The 25,402-nt window shown below is 50.5% G+C and overlaps 1 protein-coding gene across 6 annotated transcripts in view; it reads left to right on the top strand.

Annotated features, from left to right (window-relative positions):
- MED26 (mediator complex subunit 26) overlaps positions 1–25,402 on the top strand; it is a 56,145-nt gene that overhangs the window by 19,746 nt on the left and 10,997 nt on the right. The window contains exon 2 of one of the 6 annotated variants that reach the window (XM_035287134.3): positions 3,765–3,953. The exons of 3 other annotated variants lie outside the window; for them this stretch is intronic. The gene's annotated coding sequence lies outside the window, so the exon portion shown is untranslated. Of the gene's footprint in view, positions 1–879; positions 1,012–3,764; positions 3,954–23,481; positions 23,878–25,402 lie in introns of those variants that run through there. 2 more of the 6 variants (XM_035287132.3, XM_008987470.5) reach the window with 2 other exon arrangements.

Below are 25,402 nucleotides of genomic sequence, written 5' to 3'. Positions count from 1 at the left end.
TATTTTTCTAGAGGATGCATTTGACATGCCAACTCTCATTCACAGAAATACACGTTACATTTGTGTTGAACTGCCACATACAGCACGATAATGTTGGGGTGTAACACACACACTTCTGACTCAAAGCTACTTTCAGGACCTACTTAACTAAATGAGATTTCCTTTGCAGTTAAGGAAGCAACTACTGAACTTACGTATGAATGAAAAGAACTATATTCCCTGCATAACGAGATTATTTTGGAGACAGTTGATAAAAACCATACATCCTTTTTATTGTTAAGTCATAAAGAGGTATCAAAATTAAAAGCAAAAACTACAGGGTAGGACTTAACAAAACTACTAGGGATGTCAAAGGAAGTGAAAATGGGACTAGGTGCAGGGAAATATGAATTAATGAACATGGGAAGGACAAGGATGGGGAGAACAGTGAGCATGTGCTGAAGATGCTAGGGGAGAGGATCTGGTGAAAAATTTGATCTTAGACAAGCGCCCAGTTAAAGAAGTAATGGAATAAGATTTCTAAAAACCCCACTATGTACTTAAGAATCATCCTCTCCTTCCTCAGCATCTTTTTTATCATCCTTGATCAACTCCGGCTGGTCATCCCCCATCTTCATTATCATCATCATCCAGTAGGTCCCCCTCCTCAGCAGAGTCATCTGCACCCCTCTCAGACTACATCTTCACATTAGTCTCATCTTTTCTTCACGGAGCTGCTGCTCTGCTCTTCTTCTGACTCATCATTTTTCATCTCTACTGCTTGTTTGCTCTATTGCTTTTCAATTTTTTCCAGGTTTTCCAGAAGAGAATCCACTTTTTGTTTTATCTGGGTCAGCTCCTTCTTAATGGCCTGAAGGTCATCTCCTTTCAACTTTCCAGACTTGGAAGATCCCGCTGTCCACTCTTAGAATTGAAGCCACTTTTGTCCCTTCGTGGGGTGTTTGCTGATACATGCTGACGTTTCAAGGGCACGACAGCCCAAGCAATAGGAGGAGGAGGTACACGTGCTAGGTAATGTACATCCTATCATAATAATCCCATTGAAAGTCATAGTCCAAGTCAAAAGAGGAGCCATACATCTCTGCTGCAGACGGTTTCACACCTGGCGGTTCACTTTTGGCTCTGCAGCCAGGTTAATATCTAAAACCTGGCCAGAAATCATTCTGCCGTTCTCTCCTGCTGCAGCAGCCCGGGCATTTCTCTCATTATTGAACAAAGGCAAAGCCCTTATGAACAGAGCAGCCCACAATTTTGTCATACTTCGAAAAGATTGCCTCCACATCAGATTTCTTCACCCCCAGAGTGTTGAGATTCCCAATGAACACACAGGAGTTCATGGAGCGAGTATCTTTCTTGTTGGTAATGGTGCTGGCTGTTGTGTTTGATGATAAGGTTTCTCACAAAGCCGAAAACGTGGCTGAAGATAAAAAAAATCTCACTGTACATTTGCCGCGTAGTGCACTCCAAGTTGCATCATTGTGTTTAAAATGTCTTTATAAAATCAATTTTGGAATGGGAATGTGTGTATTCTGGAAGGGTAGGGAAGGGAGGTTAAAAATCAAAGCTGAGCTCCTGTGAGTAGGGATGGGGTTCGCCTTGCTGCCCAGGAGGGAGGAGGAAGAAGAGATTAGATTCTGAGTCTTCTACTCCCGGATTATACGTAGAGAAGCTGACTGCTGCTCGAGCTCGGCAACCTCTCTATCACTTTCTTAAGTCTGAACCCCAGGAGTTGACAAATTTTTGTAAAGGGCCAGATAGTAAATATTTCCAGCTTTGCAGGTCATGTGGCCATAGAGTCTCTGTTGTACTGCTGCCTTTGTAACACACAAGCAGCCATAGACAGTATGTGAGTGAATGAGCATGACTGTGTTCCAGTAAAACTTGATGTGGTCTGCCAGGCGCAGTGGCTCATGCCTGTAATCCCAACACTTTGGGAGGCTGAGGTGGGTGGATCACGAGGGCAGGAGATCAAAACCATTGTGATCAACATGGTGAAACCCTGTCTCTACTAAAAATACAAAAAGTTAGCTGGGTGTGGTGGCACACACCTGTAGTCCCAGCTATTCAGGAGGCTGAGGCAGGAGAATTGCTTGAACTCACGAGGTGGAGATTGCAGTGAGCCGAGATTGCACCACTGAACTACAGCCTGGGTAACAGTGAGAGACTCTGTCTAAAAAAAAACCTTGATGTGGTTAATTTATGTCAATGTGAATTTTACCTCAATGAACAACATGTCAAATGAAAAAAGTAAAACCTTTATTTACAAAAATAGACGATGTTATGGAATGACCCAGGCGTTTGCATATTTCTAGTTTGGAGCCCATAAATCAAGCACTGATTTATAGTGTTTGCCAGTTTCCATGGTGTAAGTTCTCACACCATGGCTGGTTTGAGGCCGCTAGCATGAGGTCACTGATTGTGAGTTTTGGAAGAGATACTCAGTAGCACAGCATTTACCCCATACTGATAGTGTAGTCATGAATAACCTCAGAAACCTAGATAGTACTACGTTTGGTTAAATAAGTAGGAAGTGATGAGTTTTGAGTACTGTGTCCTCCTTTGTTCTTAAAAGAACTTTTTGTCAGCTTATATAATGTAATTGTTAGTAATGGCTCCTTTGATACCTGAAAGTGTCACCACAGGCTGACTCTCTCAGAAGAGCTAGCATGAGCGGAGTCGCTGCCCCCTATCTGGCTTGGATGCCGAAGGGCTTGCAGCCCCAGAAGAGGAGATGTATTGGAATATCTGCAGATGGTAATCTGGCCCGGGCCTGGAGCCTTGTCCTGGTGCCCCTTGGCCTGCTTGCAGGGCTTTAGCCACAGTCAGGTTCCTTGTCCAGATGATGTCTGCACCTTTGCAGCTGGCTGCTGGGATAGTTCTCATGATCATAGTTTCCCATTGTGCATGCCTAGTACCCCTCATTGGCTCACGAGGAGCCAGCTGCCCTGAGAGGTGGGGTCATCATGCAACTTGCTCTAGATGAAGGGTGTCCAATCTTTTGGCTTCTCTGGGCCACATTAGAAGAAGAATTGTTTTGAGCCACACATAAAACACACTAACTATAGCTGATGAGCTAAAAAAAAAAAATCTTATAATATTTTGAGAAAGTTTACCAATTTGTTTTGGGCTACATGTGGCCCGAGAGGTGTGGGTTAGACAAGCTTGCACTGCTTCTTGCTCCAGATGTATCACTGCCCCAGTTCTCTCAGGGCTCCAGGGCTGAGGTGACCACCTCCTCTGGCCCAGTGGTTGTGAGGGAAGCCTTCAACTCATATCACACTGTTTATTCTCTTCATGGCTTTTAGTGTGGCCTATGGTCTTGTCTGTTGTCTGCCTTCTCCTACATGAATGTGAGGCCTCTGTCTGCTCCCTGAGTTCCTCCTCAGAGGGCACAAGACACACGATATGGACACGTTCCTTTATTTATTTATTTTAAACAAAAGGAGACAGGATCTCTGTCACCGAGGTGTGAGGGCAATGGCACTGCCATAGCTCACTATAGCCTCGGATTCCTGGGCTCAAGTGATCCTACCACTTCAGCATCCTGAGTAGCTGGGACTACAGGTATATGCCACCACACCTGGCTAACTTTTTAATTTTAAATTTTTATATTAATTTTTTTTATTTTTTGGAAACAGTCTCACTGCATTGCCCAGACTGGTCTTAAACTCTGGGCTTCAAGCGATCCTCCCACCTCAGTCACCTGATTATCTGAGATTACAGGTGCATGCCATTGTGCCTGGTCAACGTTCTTATTTTCCCAGGAGATACATAGCAGCTGAGACCTGGAACAGTGGCTCACACCTGTAATCCCAACACTTTGGGAGTCTGAGACAAGAGGATCATTTGAGCCCAGAAGCTTAAGACCAGCCTGACCAACACTGGAGACCCTGTTTGTAAAAAGGTGACTGAATGAACTCTTGTGTCTGCAGCAGTTCCACTGTGCAGCCCAGGTGGGTTTGGGTTCCCATCCAAACCTACAAAGGTTTTCCTGATGCCAGACACCAACATTGCCTCCTGGTGTGTGCCAGGCACCCTACCCTTGGGAAACGGGCAGCCCTGTCTCAGCCTGCTCCCCTCCCAGATGGTGGCAGTCACTGTTGCTAACTTCATCACGAGGCCATCAAAAATCTCTCTAGGTTTCAGCATGGTTAATGCCACATTTTCTCCTTATCCCCCACTCCCCTCCAAAAAAAGGGAAACCCTCCTTCATTGTGTGTGTGTGTGTGTTTATTTTTCTGAGATGGAGTCTCACTCTGTCACCCAGGCTTGAGTGCAGTGGCATGATCTCTGCTCACTGCAACCTCCGCCTCCCAGGTTCAAACAATTCTCCTGCCTCAGCCTCCTGAGAAGTTGGGATTACAGGCATGCGCCACCACACTCAGCTAATTTTTGTATTTTTAGTAGAGACAGGGTTTCACCATGTTGGCCATTATGATCTTGAACTCCTGACCTCAGGTGATCCGCCTGCCTCAGCCTCCCAAAGTGGTGGAATTACAGGTGTGAGCCACTTCATCTGGCCCCGTTGTCTTCAGGCTGCTCTGTGCTGACTGTGCTGGCCTTATTTACAGGGCTGTACAGTCTCCTAAGAGTCAAGAGTCAAGCAGCCTCTCCTGCTGGCCACAGGGCCTGTCTCCTGACCTCACCTGCTGCCAGTGGGCCCAGGCTTGTGGATTCCAGATGGACCCACTCAGGGCTTGGTGAATCTGCAGGTTGGCTGTCTCCAGCTGCCTGGTGTGGCAGTGATCTGATGCTCTACCCTTGGCAGGCCTGAGTTTGAAAGAAGGAGGAAGGGGAAAATTGGCCTGTCTTGTTGACAGATTTGCCATGCATGAATATCTGCACACTGATGCAGAGCTTCAGCTCTTTGTAACCAGGAGTTGGATAAGAAGACAACTGTAAAAAACCACTTTGTGACTGGCAGGGTGCCTTGCAGCCTCAGCTGGTCATTTTCAAGGATCATCCATTTACAGGATGAACACTCAAGCCTCTTCCTCCCAATGCCATGGGGTCTGCCTGACAGTCCCCTCCTTGTCCAGCATCTCCCGCCTGCCTCCTCCTTCCCCTGCGCCTGCACCAAGCTGTCTCCCCCACCCTGTTCACCCAAGCCTCTCCTTTCTTTTTTTCTAGTGCCGTCTGGCCTGGGCAATGCAGAGCTGCTCCTGGCAGGGCGCCCTGTGCCCGTCCCCTCTCCTGCTGCTCTGTGTGCGGTGGGTAGGGGGTAGCCTGGCCCACACTACCTGCCCCAAGTGGATGGTGGCCCCAAGTGCTGCTGCCACTCTCTCTCTTCTATCCATTTCTCCTTTTCCTGGGCTTTGTTCATTTACCTGTCACTCATGGCCTCATCAGTGTCCTGTCCACACTGGTCTCAAACTCAGGACATTAAAAACCATAGGGTTTTAGGGACTTTCCTCTCAGCCTTCTTTCTGATTCTGCCTCCAACAATGTAAAAATTGCCTTTAGTGAGGTCTAATTTACATACAGTACAATGCACCTATTTCAGGTGTACATTTGGCAGTGGAAGTCCCTCATTTAACACTGATGTCTGTCTTGCTTTCACATTTGTCTTTTTATTGAGTTCTATGCTACATTTTGATGCATTTTGACAAATTCTTATACCCGTTTAACTACCCCAGTTGAGGTGTAGATATTTCCATCACTTAAAAAGTCCTCCCTCCCCCCACTGAGGGGCTACCATCAGTCCCCAGTTCACCCCACCATTGGGACCACACTGGCACTGCTGTTGGATGCCTTCAAGTACTGTTGAAGGTACAACCTGCCTTCAACACCAGCTGCAGGTTGGTGTTGATTTTCTCACTTGTGATGGGAGACGGGATAATGGCACCCACATGGGTAGATGAGGCTTACAGAGGCTTGGGACAGAGACATATTTTTGTGATCCCCAACCTAGCTGTGTAGACATGTATCACCTTGGGCAGGCATCCAATTTCTCTGAGTATCCGCATCTGTAAAATGCCCCTCCCCCACCCAAGTCCAGCTCTAGGACTCTCTGGGCCTGTGTCTTTATAGTGGTGGCACTGACTGTGGCTCCCAGGGTTAGGGGTGGCACAATCGCTGTGAATCACTCCCTGCCCCTTTAGCTAGGGTGACTGTGCATCTTATCCAGACCAGGACACTTTCAGATGTATGAGGCGCTATTAAAAATGACAGTAACAGGTGTCCCCTAGCAAACCTGGCCTAGGGTTGCCTTCTGCAGCCCAGTGTCTCTGAGGTCCTTGTATACAGTCCTTAGAACCAGCCTCCTCCATGCAGAATGGAATCTAGGTGGCTCATGGTCTTCGAAGTGCCCTGGGACCCAGCCTTGGCCAGCCTGCACATCCAGTTATGGTCCTGTACTCCTAGGCGTTCCTGAGCTTAATCTTCACTCTAATATGTTTCTTTCTCTTTGTTCTCACTGACTTTTCAGTACACAAGCAATAAATCATCTTCCTTTAAAAATTAAAATGTCTGAGTTACAGCTAAAGGCCCCTTTTGACTTCTGTCCTTGATGCAGTTCTTCTGTCCCCCTGGAGAGGACGTGTGTCATTAGTCCAGTGTCCATTCTCCTGCGCTGTGCAGGCACGGCCCAGAGCACTGGGCCATACTCTGCGTGTGGCTTTTCAGTCAGTTCTGGCACACAGCGTAGTCACTATACACCTAGCTCACCTCCCTCCGCCATGTGTCCAGCTCTCTGTGCTTGGTTACATGTGGGTCTAGCTCATTCCTTTAACTGCAGCGTAGCATTCCCTGCTAGGAGCCGCTTCATGATCATGGCTTACAGAGTTTTGCTAATGAAATGGTGTTTTGCAGATATTCCTGTGAACGTCTCCCTGTGTACTCAGGGGAGCCTCTACTCCATGCTTAGGTCTACCAGGCAGGGAAAGTGCTGGGTGGTAGTTTTCACAATGGCAGATAATGGAGGGGAATCGGCTGGGTGCGGTGGCTCAAGCCTGTAGACCCCACCCTTTGGGAGGCCGAGGCAGGTGGATCACGAGGTCAAGAGATCGAGACCATCCTGGTCAACATGGTGAAACCCCGTCTCGACTAAAAATACAAAAAATTAGCTGGTCATGGTGGCACGTGCCTGTAATCCCAGCTACTCGGGAGGCTGAGGCGGGAGAATTGCTTGAACCCAGGAGGCGGAGGTTGCGGTGAGCCGAGATTGCGCCATTGCACTCCAGCCTGGGTAGCAAGAGCGAAACTCCGTCTAAAAAAAAAAAAAATGGAGTGGAATCTTCTGTGGGTGCCCTTACAGGCAGAGGCACCCTTTCATAGGTACTTCTTCCATGGCTCTGCCCAGAGCCTGTATTCACAGGATGTGCACTCCAGCCTCTCAGCACTGCCTGGAGCCTCACAGAGCCAGAGGCCCTTCCCTGATGCTCCAGCTCCTCTGGTTCCCCACTGCTTTACTTGAACAGCTGGGGTCAGGTGTCTGAGCTGGTGTGGGCTCCAAGAGGCCTGCCAGGCTGAGCCTGGGGAGAGTACCTGTTACATCTGTCCCCCACATACTGGGATAGGCAGTGTTGGGGCCCTGCTATTAACCAATGGGAAGACTCTGGCTGAGGTCCATTTCCCAGGATCTTCCCATAGCTCCTGCAGATCTGGCATTAGCATTCAGAAAGGCCCTTGATACATCAGCATAGTGTGGGAATGGGAAGTTAACAGGAAAAGAAAGGAGGAAATTTTTTTTTAAAAAGCCCTCAAGCACTCATGGCTTAATAGTGAACTAGAGGCCGGGTGCGGTGGCTCAAGCCTGTAATCCCAGCACTTTGGGAGGCCGAGGCGGGTGGATCACAAGGTCAAGAGATCGAGACCATCCAGGTCAACATGGTGAAACTCTGTCTCTACTAAATATATAAGAAAAATTAGCTGGGCCTGGTGGCATGTGCCTGTAATCCCAGCTATTCAGGAGGCTGAGGCAGGAGAATTGCCTGAACCCAGGAGGTGGAGGTTGCGGTGAGCCGAGATCACGCCATTGCACTCCAGCCTGGGTAACAAGAGCAAAACTCCGTCTCAAAAAAAAGAAAAAAATAGTGAACTAGAGGTGATGGTTTCCTTGCTTGCCATTGCAAAGGTTGAGAGCCACCTCCAGCTGGTGGGCACTTGACTGTGTGCCTTGCAAGTTCTCACAAATGGCCATCTTGATCCCTCCACAACCCCACCATGCTTATCTTAGAGAAATACAACTTGCTCACAGCCTCAGGAGGAGGTTTTTCTAGTCTCATTTCCAAGCCCAGCCCCTCGCTTCTTTGGCTCCCCTGTCCATTTATTTGCACATGAGGCTCCTGTTAGTATCAGGGCCCTCTGAAGGAGGAGCAGAGGGCACAGGAACCACCTGAGCATGCCTGAGGGAGAGTGGTCCTGGCACGAGGACCTCTTAGGAACTCAGGCAGCAGGGGCTCTGCCAGGGTCCCATCATTGTTTTTGTTTTTTTTTTAATTGTGGTAAAATACACATCCCATAAAACTTACACCATCTTAACCATTTTTAAGTGTACAGATCAGCAGTCTTACTCACTCAACATGGTTGTGTGGTCTTCATCACCATCCATCTCCAGGACTGTTCATCTTGCAAAACCCAACCCTGTTCCCAGTCAACCCTCGCCTCCCTCCCCTCCCCCAGCCCTGAGCGCACCCACTGTTCAACTTTCTGCCTCTCCGATTTTGTCTAACAACTGAGTAGGAGTGGAATTGTGCAGTATTTGTCTGTGTGACTGGCATATTTCACTCAGCATAATGTCTTCAGTCTTCATCTGTGTTGTTGCATGTGTCAGGATTCCCTTCCTTTTTAAGGCTGAATACTGTCCTGTTGGGTAGATATATCACACTTGGCTTATTCATTCATCCATCCCTGGACACGTGGGTTGCATCCACCATGTTTTAGCCATGGCAGATAGTGCTGCTGTGGACATTGGTGTGCACATGTCTGTTCACATCCCTGTTTTTGGTTCTTTTGGGTACATAGCCAGAACTGGAATTGCCCATAGCTGTTGTTTCTAAGTTTGGAAGGTTGTAGTGGATGTAGCATTCAGGGACCCATTCAGTGGCAATTGAGGGGGGAGGAAGTGGAGATGGCTTCTTGTTCCAGGCTGTGTGCAGGGTGAAGAAGACCATCCGCCTGGGCCTACCTCCAAGTGCTCAGGGTTGCTGTGAGAAGAAGCGAACTGCCCATTTCAGTCACATTTCTGTGTCTTTGAGGAGAAGCTGTGTCTTCCAGTAGGCACCATTTTTTCCCTCAGGGTCAGTTATGTACTGGTGTCCCAGAATGGGTGCAGTGTGGTGATCTGTGGGAAGTCCCTGCTCAGAACTTTCCATAGGGAGTGAATGAACCAGCAGGTGCACGTCAGTAGGATGGGCTGACGGTGGCTCCCTGGTGTTGGGTTGCAGATGTCGCCCCATCCATCCCCCGGTACCCCTGCAGGCACACAGCCTTCCTCTCCCACCAGCCGAGTTGTGGGCTTCACAGCCTGCCCTGTGTCCTCCCTCTCTCGGTACCCTGCTCACAGCCATGTCCCTTCCTGGCCCTCACCATGTTGCTGCCTGAGGCTGGCCAGAGCCATGGAGCTGTCTCCCTGCCTCAGCTGTGAGTGTGCTTCTGCACAGCAGAATGAGCTATTTAAAACGACAGTCTGACCCTGTCACTCCCTGAGCTGAGCGTTGCCCGGGTTGGCCTGCCAGGAGGTGTCATCACCTCATCTGGCACTCTGCGCATGCTGTGCTGCTCTGTGCCTGGCCTTTTACTTGTGCTGCTCCCGGGTCCTTGCCTTCCCTCACTAAGCAGGAGTCCTCGGGGCAGGCTAGGAAGTCTCCTGGAAGACTCCCTCTGTCCCCCTCCTAGGGGCTGCACAGCATCCTGAGTGTCACGGCCCTGCCAGCTACACCCTTTGAAGCTCTCTTATCACATGGGTGCTAGCCTGGCCAGGCCAAAAGCACCTTCAAGGCCATAGCCATGCTTTATCTGTGTGTTGCTGTGAGTGGCAGCTTAGAGTGTGGTAAAGGAACCATGCCTAGGCTGAATGTGGTGGCTCACGCCTGTAATCCCAGCACTTTGGAGGCTGAGGCAGGCAGATCACCTGAAGTCGGGAGTTCGAGACAGCCTGACCAACATGGGGAAACCCCAATGTCTACTAAAAATACAAAATTAGCTGGGTGTGATGGCACATGCCTGTAATCCCAGCTACTTGGGAGTCTGAGGCAGGAGAGTCTCTTGAACCCGGGAAGCATAGGTTATAATGAGCCGAGGTTGCCCCATTGCATTCCAGCCTGGGAAAAGAGCAAAACTCCATCTCAAAAAAAAAAAAAAAAAAAAAAGAGCCAGTGCTGGTAACCAGGCTGCCTGGGCCCCATACCTAGCTGTGTGACCTCAGGTAGATTACCTGATCTCTGTGTGCCTTAGCTGCTTATAAAAGGGGGTAATCATTTGTAGAGTAAGAGTTTTTCTTTTTTTAAGACAGTCTCTTGCTGTGTCGTCCAGCCCAGAGTGCAATAGCATGATCTCGGCTCACTGCAGCCTCAACCTCTTGGATTCAAACGATTTTCATGCCTCAGCCTCCCCAGTAGCTGGGACTACAGGTGTGCACCACCACACCTGGCTAATTTTTGTGTTTTTAGTAGAGACAGGATTTTGCCGTGTTGGCCAGGCTGGTCTTAAACTCCTGGCCTCAGTTGACCCACCCACCTAGGCCTCCCAAAGTGCTGGGATTATAGGTGTCAGCCACTGCGCCCAGCCAAGAATTTCTTAATAAGTAGAATAGTGTCTGATCGGCCACACTGAGGTGTGAAGAACCAGCTCTTCCTGGTCCATCTTCAGCAGAGCTCCTACAGCAAGCAGGAGGGCCTGTGGGATTCTTTGGGGGTAACAGGTTGGGAAGGAGGATGCCAGAGGCCTCATCTTTTGTTTGGGGTTAGTGTGGAGGTGCAGTTCAAGGCAGTCTTGGAGGCCACCAGCAGGGGGCTGAGAACCTGGGGAGCTGATAAAAGCTTAGAAAGTGAGGCTGAGGCGGCCACGTGTGGTGGCTCACACCTGTAACCCCAGCATTTTGGGAGGCCGAAGCAGGTGGATCATGAGGTCAAGAGATCGAGACTATCCTTGCCAACATGGTGAAACCCCGTCTATACTAAAAATACAAAAATTAATCAGGTGTGGTGGCACGCACCTGTAGTCCCAGCTACCTGGGAGACTGAGGCAGGAGAATCGCTTGAACCAGGGAGGCAGAGATTGCAGTGAGCCAAGATTGCGCCACTGCACTCCAGTCTGGGTGACAGAGCAAAACTTTGTCTCAAAAAAAAAAAAAAAAAGTGAGGCTGATGCTTCCTCACAGGGCCTTTGGGGTCTTTGGAGAGACACAGGGAGATCAGATTCTGGCGGTATTAGCAGATGTGCAGTTGGATGGGGGTATTGCTGGGCATACCCAAAAAGGAGAAGGCAGGCCCCCCTGCACCCCAGCGATCTGTGAAGCTACAGGTAAAAGTGGATTTTGAGGCCAGATCCTGCTTCAGGGCCAGGAGTCCGGTCATTAATCAGTGTTGATGAATCACGAGAGCAGGTGTTTCGTATCTGCTCTCCTTTCCTCAGCCTGGGGTGATGATCCCAGGGCTGTGCCAAGAGGAGGTGGAAGTAGAGCCCGTGCGAGGCTGTGCGAAGCAGGAGGGGTCTGCTGCAGGGACCTGTGACAGGAAGACCCAAGGAGGATCTGGGGAGGGCACACCAAAGGCAGGGGATGAGCTCCTGGGCTCCCAGTGGGCCCCAGCCTGTGGTGGCCTATTGCTGGCCAGCTGGCTGCCTGCTGACTACCTGTCAGAGCCTGTCCCCCATCTCACAGGTGGGTACTTAGCAAGTGTGTCCTCACCCCATATCAAGCACCAGAGGAGGAGAGGGTAGAATTTGTATCCATCCAGGTCTAACTTTTGAGGCTTCTGTGGAAAGCGGTTAGTGCCCTTTGGTGGTGAGACTGCTAAGTCAGGCCCCAGGGCAGATGCTTTGCACACAGGCTCTCTCCTGTCCTCAGAGCACCTGTGGACTCAGTGGCACTGTCCTCTGTACAGGTGTGTCGTGGGGTGTACAGAGGAGTGGGTTGCTCAGCCACACTGCAGGGTGCTACAGAGGAATCCCAGTTCCAGCTCCAGGCTAGCAAGATAGGGGAGCAGTGTGGCAGGGGCTGGCAATGAGAGAATCCACTAAGCCTGGGCTGCTCCTGGGGAAGGGGTGCAGCAGTGAGGGTGATTAGGAGTCAGAGGGTAGGAACGTATGAGAGCCTCAGGACTTCTTTTCTGGCATCTCCCACAAAGTATCACCCCATTTTCATATGGGATTCCGGGAGACAAAAACTAGTATTTAAGGGAGTATGGGTGGCTCTTCCCTGCAGCTGCTCCTGGGTCCTGCACATCCGCTACCTGCAGGTCCCGAGACACCACACATCACATTTACTCTGTTTGCGAGAGGCATGGCATTTGTTTAGGATGGCCAGAGTCTGCAGCTCATCTCTGATTTGAAGGGGCTGCTCATGAATAAAGCAAAGCGTGTGGGCTAGAGGATCCATGTTTTCTACCATGGAAAAGTACTTTATGGGTTTGTAGGTGAGCATGTTTTATTTTGATAGCTATGCATTTATTTTAATGGGTACTAGGAAAAAGTATAATCCACCAAATATCACCTAAGTCCAGGTATTATTGCTTAAGACAAGAGTGAAGTAGAAAAAAAATGGAAAGGGCAATCAAAACAATGTGATGGCATTTGGAGCCCTGCCTGACAGCAGTCTCTCCCCCATGCTTCCTCCCAAACTGGCGCCAGGACTCATGAGGCCCTCCAGGAGCTGTCAGGTGGAGTACGGGTGTCCCCCAGCGGGCAGGAGCAGGGAGGTTCAAGAAGTTCGACTGGTGGAACTATGTACTTGATCTCAATTGTTTCCCCAGTACACGTACTGGGTTTTTTATTACTTTTGTTTTATTAGATCTTTCAGCAACATTCTTCCAGTTTTCAGCTGCTGGAAGAAAATGTGCTATGATGACGTCAAATATAATGATGAATATAAAAATTCATCATTATATTTGACGTCATCATAGCACATTTTCTCCCTTACAGTTTGTCCTAAAGCTTATTACATATGATGGGTACAGCATAGCAAGCCTGATGCACCAGTGCTACAAATGAGTTCTTCAGTGGCCCGGGGTCTGTGGACCTGTGGGGTGGCAAGACTGGGACTGTCTGCTGGCCGTGGAACTTGTCAGAGGGTGTGTAGGGGAACAGCAGTTGTTGACGTGACTTCTCAACTGTAGCAAAAGCAGTGGGGTTCATTTTTTGTTTTTTGTTTTTTTTGCTGTGTTGCTGGGAGAGAACAGTACTGGATGCCAAGTGGGGCAGTTCATGCCACCAGCAAGTGCTGCTGGATTAAGGAGAATGATGGGGTGCATTTGGGAGGCAGACTGGGGTGTCACCATCATGTCACCAGAACACACATGGGACCTGAGTCAAGGGGCAAGTCTGTGTTTGGACCTGCTGGGGCTGAGGCAAGCCTGGGCTCTGGAAGCTCCAGGGAGGCCTTTTTTTTTTTGGAGACGGAATCTCACTCTGTCACCCAGGATGGAGAGCAGTGGCACAATCTCGGCTCACTGCAACCCCCGCCTCCTGGGTTCAGGCCATACTCCTCCTGCTTCAGCCTCCCAAGTAGCTGGGATTACAGGTGTGCACCACCTCACCCAGCCAATTTTTGTGTTTTTAGTAGAGACAGGGTTTTGCTATGTTGGCCAGGCTGCTCTTGAATTGCTGACCTCAGGTGATCTACCCACTTTGGCCTCCCAAAGTGCTGGGATTTTAGGTGTGAGCCACTGCACTGGGCCAGAGAGGTAATTTGAAAACAGCCTTAGAGGCTGGGCACAATGGCTTGTGCCTGTGATCCTAGCACCTTGTAAGAGTAAGTTGGGTGGATCATCTGAGGTCAGAAGTTCAAGGCCATCCTGGCCAACATGGTGAAACCCTGTCTCTACTAAAAATACAAAAAATTTAGCTGGGTGAGGTGGCACACACTTGTAATCCTAGCTACTTATTAGGCTGAGGGGAAGGTGGCTTGAGCCCAGGACTGAGAGGTTGCAGTGAGCTGAGATCACACACCACTGCACTCTATCGTGGGTGATAGAGTAAGACCCTATCTCAAAAAACAAACAAAAAACCAGCCTTAGAAAGTGGCTGGCTCTGACATGATGGGAACAAAGGGTTTAGGAAGGCTTTCTGCTGGGAACCAGGAGACAGAGGGTGGACTCGGGACAGCGTTGTGTGCCGCCTTTAATGTTTTCCCATGGTAAACTTTGCAAACAAGCTCAACCTGATGCTCACCCAGGCACGACTGTCTCAGTGTGTTGTTTCTGATGTCTGACCTTAAATATTACCTGCTTAGGAAGGGCAGTGTGAAACAGCGTGGTAAGTTGACTTCTTGCCTCAAGAGGTGCTACTGAAATAAACTAGAAAAGTGGGAATGTTGGAGAATGTGTTGTACTGGGATTTGGTATTTGGTATGTAACAGCAGCAGGAGAGCCCTTAGTGGGTCCTGCACTGCCTGTGAAGCAGGGGAAACTTAATTTGCTTTTGAGGCTATCCCAAATTGCGATTGTTGTCAGCTGGCAGTGCTGGGCAGAGGGACATGGGACTGACAACTGAGGTTGTCATCTCAGGCTACAGCTTTTGTATTGTACATGTGTCCTAGAAGAACCTCGAGCTCCTAGAGAAGGATCTAGGCTCTGCAACATGGCCATGTCTTGGCCATGTGTAGTGGACACACTCAGGGGCTCAGGCTCAGTGTTCTCATGAGCCTGGAGGGTATTGTTAACCTCTGGCATTTGTCACCCTCTGACCATGTGGGCTGGTCTATGAGATATGGGACTCCGTGGTGCAGTGGTGGTCTTGTGAGGTTGGAATATGCTGCAAGTTGGCCCACTTCATTCATGGCCATTTGTTTGCAACTTTGGGACTGTGGCACAGTGCTGTGCAAGGGCCACAGGCTAGGAAGCCATCACATGGGAAAGGGCTAGGCTGTAGAACCCCGACCAGGGCCTCACTTTCTCCAGGACCCCTGGAGGAGTCTCAGAAGACCTTTCCCCAGGTCCTGTCGCTCCTGTTCCTTTGTGGAGTGAGGAAGGGAGTAGTATGGGAGAGGAGCTAGATCTGCTCTTGCCTCTTCCCCTGCAAGCCTGCATCCTGCCCAACATCCCAGGAACATCCCCACCCTGTGTCAGCATATTCCCGAAGGAATATAACCTGCTTCAGATAGGGCAACAGTGGCATTGACACATGCTTGTCTGAGTTAGAACTGGGCATGGGAGGTGCAGCCGAGTTCTCTGTGCATCTCCTCATGCAAGAAGGTGGCCCATGTGTGTGCTCAATGGCTAAGGCTGTGGTCAGCAGTTGTGGGCAGTGTGGCTGCAATGCCAGTCCTAGGAAATTGTTTATGAATGTCTGTGCCAGATCCTCTCTCTCACCTGCTGGCCTTCACATTTGGAGACACACTGCCATACCTGTGCAGAGTCAAGAGAAACATAAGGAGGGCAGGATAACACCTCAGACACCACGTGGGGTTGCTTTCCGGGACCCTTGGCAGGGCACAGCAGATGTAACTCTGCTCTCTCCCTCTCTGTTGTAATGGAGTTATTGTACTGTGGCAGCCAAGAGCTAAAAACAGTTGAGGCATGGCTGGGCACAATGGCTTGACTGTAATCTTAGCATTTGGGGAGGCCGAGGCAGGAGGATCACTTGAGCCCAGGAGGTCGAAGCTGCAGTGAACCCGTGCAGTGGTGCCACTGCACTCCAGTCTGGCAACAGAACAAAAAGAAAACGGGTGAGGCAGGACCAGTTGCCATAAAAGTATTTGAACTCTCTTGGAGTAAAGTTTAACACCTGGGAATTGATTCCTAAGGAAAAAATGAGAGAAGGAAGCGTGTTCGAAGATATTCGTTCCAATACTGGTTGCAGTAGGAGAACCTAGAAAGAAATGAATTGCCCAGCAATCGGAGAAAGTCAAGGGAATTATGATACATTAATAGAACATTTAGCTGTTAGACATGAACTTGAAGATTATGTAGCAACAAGAAAGTGTTAAATGAAAAAAGAATGCAGTATCTGTGACACAGTTATATAATTGTTACTGGCACTGGACTAAGTCAGGAAAGTCACCCAGGAAAGCATTGCTTTTGGGGGAGTGAAGGGCGTGAGTTGGCTCCGCACTTTGTTCTCTGCAGAGCTTGGCCTCTTGGATCAGACCTGAGCGCTGGTCTTTGTTCTTGGGTCTGCTGGGCACTCTCAGCTTGAAGCCACCACAGGATGTCGTCCCTTCCTGAGTCTCTAGGTCTCCATTTGTGCAATGGCAATGTTCATCTCACGTCCTGAGGCTGCTGGGGTTCAAGAGGGTGCACATGTGACAACGGCAGTGGCTCAGTAGATGCTCTCAGAGGAGAGGAAGAGCACAGCGGCAGGGCAAGACCTCTGATATCAGGGTCAGGAGCACGGGCACCATCAAGTCACCAGGTCCCTTCTCACTTCCCTCGATGTACTCCGTCAACACAGAGTTAGGCCCAATGTGGTCAGACTGTCTAGGCAGTCACAGAGCTGGAAAGAGGTGTGCACATATCACAAGTTAGGTTTGAGGAGTGCTGGGGTCCATCATCTCAGAGCTTTGAGACTGGGGTCCAATGCTGAGGTGCCTACCGGAGGCGACTCCTGGACTGCAGGCTTTCCTACTTGGGCAGTGCTGTGGCTGCTTCTGGAGCATGAATCCGCAGTGAGGGAGGGAGGATCTGGGATTGGGGCCTGAGGAGCCCCAGGTGGAGGAAGTTGAGACTGTCCAGAGGGGCCACCAGCAGGAGCAGAGTTTGGGACGAAGGAGCAGCCCTGGATTCGAGGAACTGCTCTGAGAGGTGAGGCCGAGGCAAGGCTGATACGTCCTTGACTTTGGTGCCAGGTTCCCTGGGGAAAGCTGTTTTGGTGTGGCAACAGGTAGGGACCAGGGCCAACACTTTTTAATGCTGCCATAGGGTGTAGTGAAAACATGTGTTCTAGCTGGGTATGGTGGCTCACACCTGTAATCCTGGCACTTTGGGAGGCCAAGGTGGGCAAATCACAAGGTCATGAGTTGGAGACGAGCCTGGCCAACATGGTAAAACCCTGTCTCTACCAAAAATACAAAAATTAGGTTTGGTGGCAGGCACCTGTAATCCCAGCTACTCAGGAGGCCGAAGCAGGTGAATCGCTTGAACCCAGGAGGCGGAGGTTGCAGTGAGTGAGATTGTGGCACCACACTCCAGCCTGGGCGACAGCAAGAGAGTATCAGGGGGAAAAAAAGAAACACACGTTCCTGCTCTTAACTGCCCTGTTGTACTTTCTGTGGCTGTGGTTAACTGTCAGCACTTGTATGGTGAAGATGAAGAGTGGGGAAAAACCAGAATTTTTTTTAAGTTAAAAAAATAGGTTTAAAATATTGAAGAGGTGCTGTTAGCAAATGAAGAAAGTTCTGGTTTTCTCCCGCTCTTCATCTTCACCGTGGTGACGAGTGAACCTTTTCTGTGCCCAGTGCTCTGGCCTCCTCTTTAGGCCACTTCAGTACCTCTTCTAGAACTCAGCTCAGACCCCACCTTGCCTTGGACATTTCGTGACATGGAGCACGAGTCTCGCTGCAAGGTGACCCCTGGCATTTAGCCCCAGGCCGACTCATGGCCTCTCAGGTTGGTTTTGCTGCCCCTTCCCCACTTGTGACATGCACCTGGTTCAGGTCCACAGTAGGAAGTATTGGTGGGATCCGCTCCACCCGACCTGGGGCTGACTGGGGCCACCATTGGGTGGCTGGGCTTTCCCCAGAGCCACCAGGGCATGTCTAGCCCTTAGTGGGAAAGGAGGGAAGGAAGCTTGTTGATTTGGCTCTTGGTGGCAAGTGGCCTCAGGATCCCTGGTGGCCCTTGAGTGTGCCACCAGGTAACACAGGCTTCCTTCCACAGGCAAGCTTCCACTCTCCCTGCCTTGCCACACTGTGCTGCCACTGTATGGATTATCCTGTCACTGAGTTTCTACAGTGGATTGTTATGTTTAGTTTCCACATGGCTTTAATTCTTGGCTTTGCAAAAATCTCACGTGGCTTCCCTTCTCCCTCCTTATGTAACTGTTTGGAATAGCTTTAGAGTTGCCAAGAAGGTAAATTGGAGAAAGTTTTTGTGGTCATAGTAACTTCCAGGACCTCTGCATTGAAAACGAAGGCGCTCTCAACACGTTTTGAGCCCTGCTGAGCGAACATGTTTGTCTGAGAGAGTAGCAGAGCCAGTGCCACCACTGACCACAGCCTTGGTGGGACTGGAGAGGTGGCCTCTGTCTAGCAGCATCTCCAGGACCCACCCAGAGATGGCACCCTTGGCCTGGACTTTCATGGAGCTTTGTGAGGACCACCAAGGGTCACTGTATTCTCATGATCCACTGCCGTGGCCAGTGCAGGTAACCACTGACAACGGGATGAAGCATGTTTGCTCTCTAGGTGTTGACTTGCCACAGAGGGAGACCCGTGAGATGTTTTCAATATTGGAGTCAACATGGTGGCCAGCATCTGTGGATAGGGACTTCATCCACCCATCATTTGGCATTTATCAAGTCTCTGCTACTGGCCAGGCACTGTTCTGGGCACTTAGGAGGAAACAGTGAACAAAACCAAGGTCTTGCACCTGAGGAGCAGCCCTACAGGTAGAGGCTAGACCACATATAAGAGAGGAGGTATGTTGCAGGCAGTGAAGGCTACAGACAGTCTGAGCAGATGGGTGGGCGGGTGGAGGGGAGGAGCTCTGTGAGCCAGATGACCAGGGGAGGAGCTCCCTCATCCCTCCCGCTCCCCGCTCCCTTGCTGGAAAGGGCTTGCTTTCCAGGCCTGGTGAATGGTAAGATGATGATTTGGCCCTGTCCTCTGCACAGCCTGGGGCAGAGGGTGCCAGTGAAATTTGCAGTGACTTCAGATAGGCACCTTGGCGTCAGGTTGTCGGGTCTGTGAGATGTCACTGAGGGCTGTAGGGAGACTTGTTCTTTTCTAATTGCAAGCCATGCGCTGGTGGCCCTCCTGGGGTCTGGGGCGGGTGGTGTTTGGATTGGTGGGCATCAGTTGCCTGCATGGCCCACCTACAGAGTCAGCGCCAGTCAAGCACAGCAGAATTCAGCCGGTTCTGTGAGAGGTTCGGCTGTGAGTTGGGGGTTTTGCAATTTGTAATTTTCATAGACTTGTGTTTTTAATACAGAGGGTTGAATGATGCTGCCTTTGGAACAGTTGCATTCCAGGGTAGTGGTTTGTAAGGCAGTTGATTGGAACCAAGACAGCCATCGTCTGCCCTTAGAAAATGTCCCCAATGCAATAACTGGTCGTTGGTCTAGCCCGCAGAAGCTACTCAAGTCCTTGTTGGAGCTGAAGTGGAATTATCTTAGAAACACCGGCTTTGGGGTTTAGAAAAAGGGAGGTGCCTTTTTGGCCAGAAGCTCTGAGAGCCAAGTGGATGAAGGCGGGGACACTGGTTTTGGAGCTGGTGACAGGTTCCACATGTCATGCCTAGCTGAGCATGTGAGGCCTGCTGCTGTTGAACTTCTCTATTTGAAAGGAACAAGTGTGGCCTCATTTGCTAACATTCTCTGGGACCTCCCCAGCCTCTGCCAGTTGCCATTGTTCCTGACAATGGGCATTGCTGGTTAGTGGAGGTATGTCCCCCACCACCCTGGATATTTCCTGTCCTTTTATCCTGTTGTGGTTTGTCTGGACCCTGTCACACACTGTTGCGAGGGGCCTTCTCTGAGATTGGCATGTGTCATACAGGGCCCCACAGCTGTGCCTGGTGGGGTCTGTGGTGTCATGGTGTGGACTCTGCAGTGCCTTCCTGCAGATGGAAGGGCACATCACACCCCCTCGGTGTTTACAGTTGTCAGAGGGATTGGATGAGGTCACACATGAGAGGGGCTCTGGAAAGCAGGGTGCAGGTGGTGCCAGAGGTGTTATCATGGCTGCAGCTGGGCACATGGTGCCAAGCAGAGCCCACAGCCTTGGGAAGCGCCTCTGCCCATCATCCCTTGAGGGCTTGTAGGAATGGAATGCAGTTTCTGATGCAGGAGGTCTGGGGATTGTGCGTTTCAAAGCAGCTCCCTGATGATGCTGGTGCTATTGACCCCTAGGCCACACTTGAAGAGGAAGGGTCTAGATCAACCCTCTAGGGGAGAAAGTTAGGATTTCAGATAGATTTCTCACTCTAGGAGTTTAATTCCCATAAGAGAAAACCATGGGGAATTAGGAGGGAAAAGAATCTGCAAGATGCACCATGGCTGCTTTCATGTCAGGAGGATGGATACAGCAGCATTGTGTGCACCGTGTTTTGGGGAGAGCAGACTGTCGTTTGCCCAAGACTTTGCAGATGTCTGCAGCTGCTGGCCTTTTCTCCGACTGTAGGAAGTCGGTTCCCTCATCTGGGTCTCCGTTGAAGTATGACCGAACCCCACAAGTAGGCTTACAAGGGAGTGTGTGTGTGTAAGTTCAGCCTTGGGAAGTGCCTTGGTGGTGTTTGGAATTTTATTTCACAGCTCATAGGACACTGTGACCCAGCTTTAGCTACAGCCCTTTTCCAAAGCTACAATTAGGATGCTTAATCAGTGCAGTGCACAGGTGTTTGTGGGGGCATGCAGCGTATCCCAGAAGGAAAGAGCAGGTGCCTACTGATGACTGCAGGAGTCTGGTCTGACATGAGGAGTGCATTGTATGCATTCTCAAGTGCGTGTTTCAGTCCATACGGTCCTTCTGAGATCCGAGGCCTGACAACCATTCTCCTTCTACTGAGGAAAGAAGGAGCCTCCCCAAAGGGCCCACCCTCCATCCCCAGGGAGGACAAACCCAGGTGGCATCTGGTTCCCCTCTCTCTAAAAAAGAAGCAGTCCTTCTTTCTGCCTACGAACCTTCCTACCTTTTTAGGACCTTGTTGCATCTGTCTGCCTCTACATGTTTTTTTAAAATAGTTTTATTTATTTATTTATTTATATTTCTAGAAAGTCTCACTCTGTGGCCCAGGCTGGAGTGCAGTGGCGCAATCTCCGCTCACTGCAACCTCCATCTCCCAGGTTCAAGTGATTCTCGTGCCTCAGCCTCCCAAGTAGCTGAGATTATACGTTCCTGCCCAGCTAATTTTTTTGTATTTTTAGTAGAGACGAGGTTTCATCATGTTGCCCAGGCTGGTCTTAAAACTTCTAGCCTCAGGTGATCCACTTGCCTCAGCCTCCCAAAGTGCTGGGATTACAGGCATGAGCCACCAGGCCTGGCATTAATTAATAGCTTTATTGAGGTATAAGTGACATACAATAAACTGCACATCAGAAGTTTACAATTTGGTAAATTTTCTTCTGTCTGGCTCTTACACCTGTGATACCATCACCAAAATCAAGGCAGCAAAGAAAGGGAGTCTAGAAATTAAAGAGGGGAGGCAGATAACATTTGAAAATCTGTATCATTGACCATATTACAAGGTCAGAAATAAAAAGCCTTATAATCATCCCAGTAGACGTAGGAAAAGCATTTGACAAAATTGGACATCTATTCCTAATAAAACCTCTCGGGTAGAAGAGGAATGTCTTCACCGTCCTCTTCCGCTGTGTAGATGTCCACATTTGCCTCATCCTAAAGTCTCCCGTGTCACAGTAGAGCAGGGAGGCAGTGCCGGCTGCATGGGGTAGCAGGTCAGGTTAGTAATGGACCTGTGGCCAGCTAACTGGCACCCTGGCTTCTTGGTTGGGAAAGTGGCTTACTACCTGTTGGGGTTTGCGGGGGGGGGGGGAGGGGGAGGGTATCTCTGGTCTCAGGGGAGACCATGGTGTGGCAAGACCCCAGTGCCCTGCAGGGTGCTGGCACCATGCCCAGGCAGTGGGTACTGGCTGCCTTCCTGCCTCCTTCCAGTAGCATTAGTGCTTGCTTTCTGGGGGTACTCCTTCTGGGGAAGCTTCAGAGTGCCCTTGTCCTCCCCAGCCCCATCCAGGGCAGGAGAGTGCAGACACATTTCTCAGTGTGCTGTGAAGTGCAGTGCATGGAGGTGTGTGTCATGGAGGTGGCCAGGGCTCATGTTGAAGCTGTTTTCAGACCTCGTTCTGTGGGGCTCTCAGAGGGTCTGGGCCAAGGGGAGTTGAGGGGCTTCTTTGCCAACACCTCTCCCTCCTCTACAACCCTGGCAGCTTTGTCTTCTGTAGGATATGCTGGCCTCTAAGATCATGGAATTCACACACAGGTTATTTTTAACCTTTAAAAATACAGTATACATCTAGAGAAGTGTACAAGTCCTAAGTTTCACAGTTGAATGAATATTTATGAACACACCTGAGAAGCCCAGTCCACTTAGGCCAAGGAACAGAGCCTTTCCCCTGAAGCCATTCTCAACGTCCTCTCCTAGTCACTCTTGCCTGCCACTACCTTAACCACTCTCGCCATCCAGAAGCCTTGCCTGCTTTTGACCTTTTAATCCAGGACAAAAAAAAAAGTTCTTGTGTCTGGCTCTTTGACTTGACATTGTTTTGAGATATGTCTTTGAGGTCACATGTAGCAGCAGTTTGTTCAACATTGAATGGACAGACCGTGATTTATTTATTTGGCGTTCTGTTGGTGGCTCTGTGGCCCTTGGAGCTGTTCTGAATACAACTGCTCTGAGAGTATTTCTGTTGGTGCTGCCCTGAGTGGAATTGCTGGGTCATAGCCTGAGTGTCAATCCTTAAATGGTGGTTAACATGGGATCCACAGAGTCACCAGCCTGTTTCAAGGGCAACAGTGTCCTTGGTTCTCTCCACGGTGGGCCCTATTGCAGGAGTACCTACAGAGAAGGCCCCTGTTCCCACTCCTGCCCCTCCAGCGCCACACAGAGACCAGGAGCTATGGGGAAAGAGTAGCCCTGGACCTGAGCCAAGTATAGTCCTCCCTGGGTCTCCTGGCACCTGGGTGAGAGCCTCCATGGTGGCATTTTATCTGTTGCTTCTGTTCTTGACGTTGGCTGTCTCTGTCTACTCCTCAGGGCCGGTACACAGGGATCCTAACACCCTCTCCCAGCATCCAGCGGGCCCAGAGTTTGATGGAGCACCTGCGTGCAGTCAGTGCTCAGAGAGCATTTGGTGACTTGTCTCAGGGGAATTCTAGGATATTGCTACTTCTCAGGATTCTATAGCAACCCACTTGGGCCAGCAGGTGAGGGGGCTGCTGTCCTTTGGCTTCCTCTCTCAATGGGGCCTCTGAGGCTGCCTCCAGGCGCCATGCTGGGCACTGCCCTGCCTGAACGGATTCTATAGACTACAGAGCAGCCCAGCAAGCAGAAAGTGCAGTGTGTGGGCCCTGGTGGCCTGGCCCTTGGGGGCGTGGTCTCCAGCACATCATTCATGATCTGCAAACACCATCTTGTGGTTTTCTCAGGCTCTCAGAGGAGGAACTGGGGCTCAGGCCAGTGATAGGTCTTGCTTGCGTCAGCTCTGGAGGCTAGGTGTGGTCCCCTGCTACAGCTGTGCACAGCTCCACCGTCATCAGGTCCTTGTCCGTCCAGCCTCAGCTAGGTTTTTCCAGGCAGCGGCACAGGGTGCGCTGTCGTGTGCTTCTCTGTGCTTGGCAGTCTCCTGAAGATTGTTCTCTGTTGATTCCTGAAAAGCTGGCTTGTACTTGTTTGGGCTCTGTCTTTGGCAGAACATGGATGGGCCCGAGCACTGTGTGTGTGTTTCCCCTACGGATGTTGGGTCATTTCCAGTCTTCTGCAGCTGGCATTCTTACTGGCTGCTCCTAGAAGAGAGAGGCTGGGAGTGAGAAGCCCCCACCCAGGACTCCGCTCGGCTTCTCAGCACTCCAGTCGTATCTGCGTGGCAACGAATCAGTTTACAGATGAGGTGAGAGCTCTTGTGCCTTCACAAAGGGCCGAATGGCAGTAAGAACTGTAAGTTCTGCAGACCTGAAGCAGAGGTCAGGAGAGTCTAGGTTGGTAGTTTGGTTGGGAAGAGCTGCTGAAACAGAAAGTGGGAGGGAAGGACACTTTGGGGGGCAGTGGCTGTGGACAGCAGCACCGCCTGCCTCCCAGCTGTCTGCAGGTTTTTCTCACTGTAAAGGTCATCCATGCCTACTGATGGAGCTTCCACTGCTGCCCTAAGCCCTTTCTGAGCTGGGCTTCCTCTTTCTGAGCTGCTTGTGGGATTTGGTCAGGGCTCCGAATGCTGCCTGCTCCCAGGTGGCATTTTCTGTCCCCTGGGCCGAGTTGCAGCGTGTGATTGCATACTTGCCCCAGCTTTGCAGGAGCTGTGGCTGCAGGACAGGGAAGGCTATGTGGACATGACAGACCACTCAGGTGGCCAGCTGCCCCTGCAGATAGCAGGAGGGCCCCAGCAGGAAGTGCTTTTCAAGTGGTGAGCTTGATGGCTGTGGCTGGAACTTGCACCCTCCCGTCATTGGTCCCCCAGTGTCATTTTTTCCTCTGAGAGCTGTGAATTTGAGACTTTGCCCCTGGGGTTTGAGGCTCCCATGAGGTTCCCTTAGAGGAAGGTGTTTTCATGGGCGGAACCTGGTGGACCTGCACCAGCCCCATGAGGCTGAGTGGAGAGTAGTGCAGGGTGGCACCCACCCGAGGGTGAGCACAGCAGCATGCTCTTCAAGGATGTGCTTTCCAGAGTCTAGAAGGAGGGCAGAGCTGGGGTCTCGGTGGGGAGACAGGTGCCGCCTCTTGCACTGACTGGCACCAGAGGTAGTTTGAGTGGCAGCTGCCTGGGAAAACATGCCGAAGCGGGAAGACCTAGTGTGGTGGGAACCAAATCACAGATACGCACTCTCCTGGCAAAGCCCTGTCTGATTCACCCGTGTGTCCTCAGCAGACACGACTGTGTGTTGGGGGTTGGGGGGTGGGCGAGGTGACTCAGCCGTGGACAGCATTAGAATGCTTAGCACATTGAAGGCAGACTGTCTGCTTCTGGGTGCCATCTGTGGTGTGTTTGGGTTTGGAAGGACAGCTTGCTTGCTGATGAACACTTCCACAGTCTTTGAGCTTAAGTGGTTTTTGTAAATTACTGTCTAGACCATTCTGCATTTTAAAACAAAACAAAAATTTTTTTTAAAAAATGACGACTTCCCCATTGTTGGTTTTTAAAGTGAACCAGTTTTTACAGGTGCTTTGCCACTAAGGCCTCAGCAGGGGCTGTTTTGAGCCCAAGGAGAAGGTTATATGAGCCGTGGGGCACGGTTGTAGTCCCATAGGCTGCCAGGGCAGTGCTGCTCACTGTCCAGGGTGATTGGGAGGGCTGGCCAGACACTGAGGCAGGGGGAGTGCAGAGCTACTGCAGTCTGTGCTCCATGTGCAGTGTTCCTAGGGCCAGCCTGGTGGGGAACGGGCTCCAGTGCCATCTGAAGCCCTGCTCTGGTGGCCCACGC

Source organism: Callithrix jacchus, chromosome 22 (genome assembly GCF_049354715.1).
Source record: "Callithrix jacchus isolate 240 chromosome 22, calJac240_pri, whole genome shotgun sequence".
In the NCBI taxonomy this organism is placed as follows: domain Eukaryota; kingdom Metazoa; phylum Chordata; class Mammalia; order Primates; family Cebidae; genus Callithrix; species Callithrix jacchus.
Note: the sequence above shows the minus strand (reverse complement) of the source record. Positions and strands in the feature narration are given on the sequence as shown.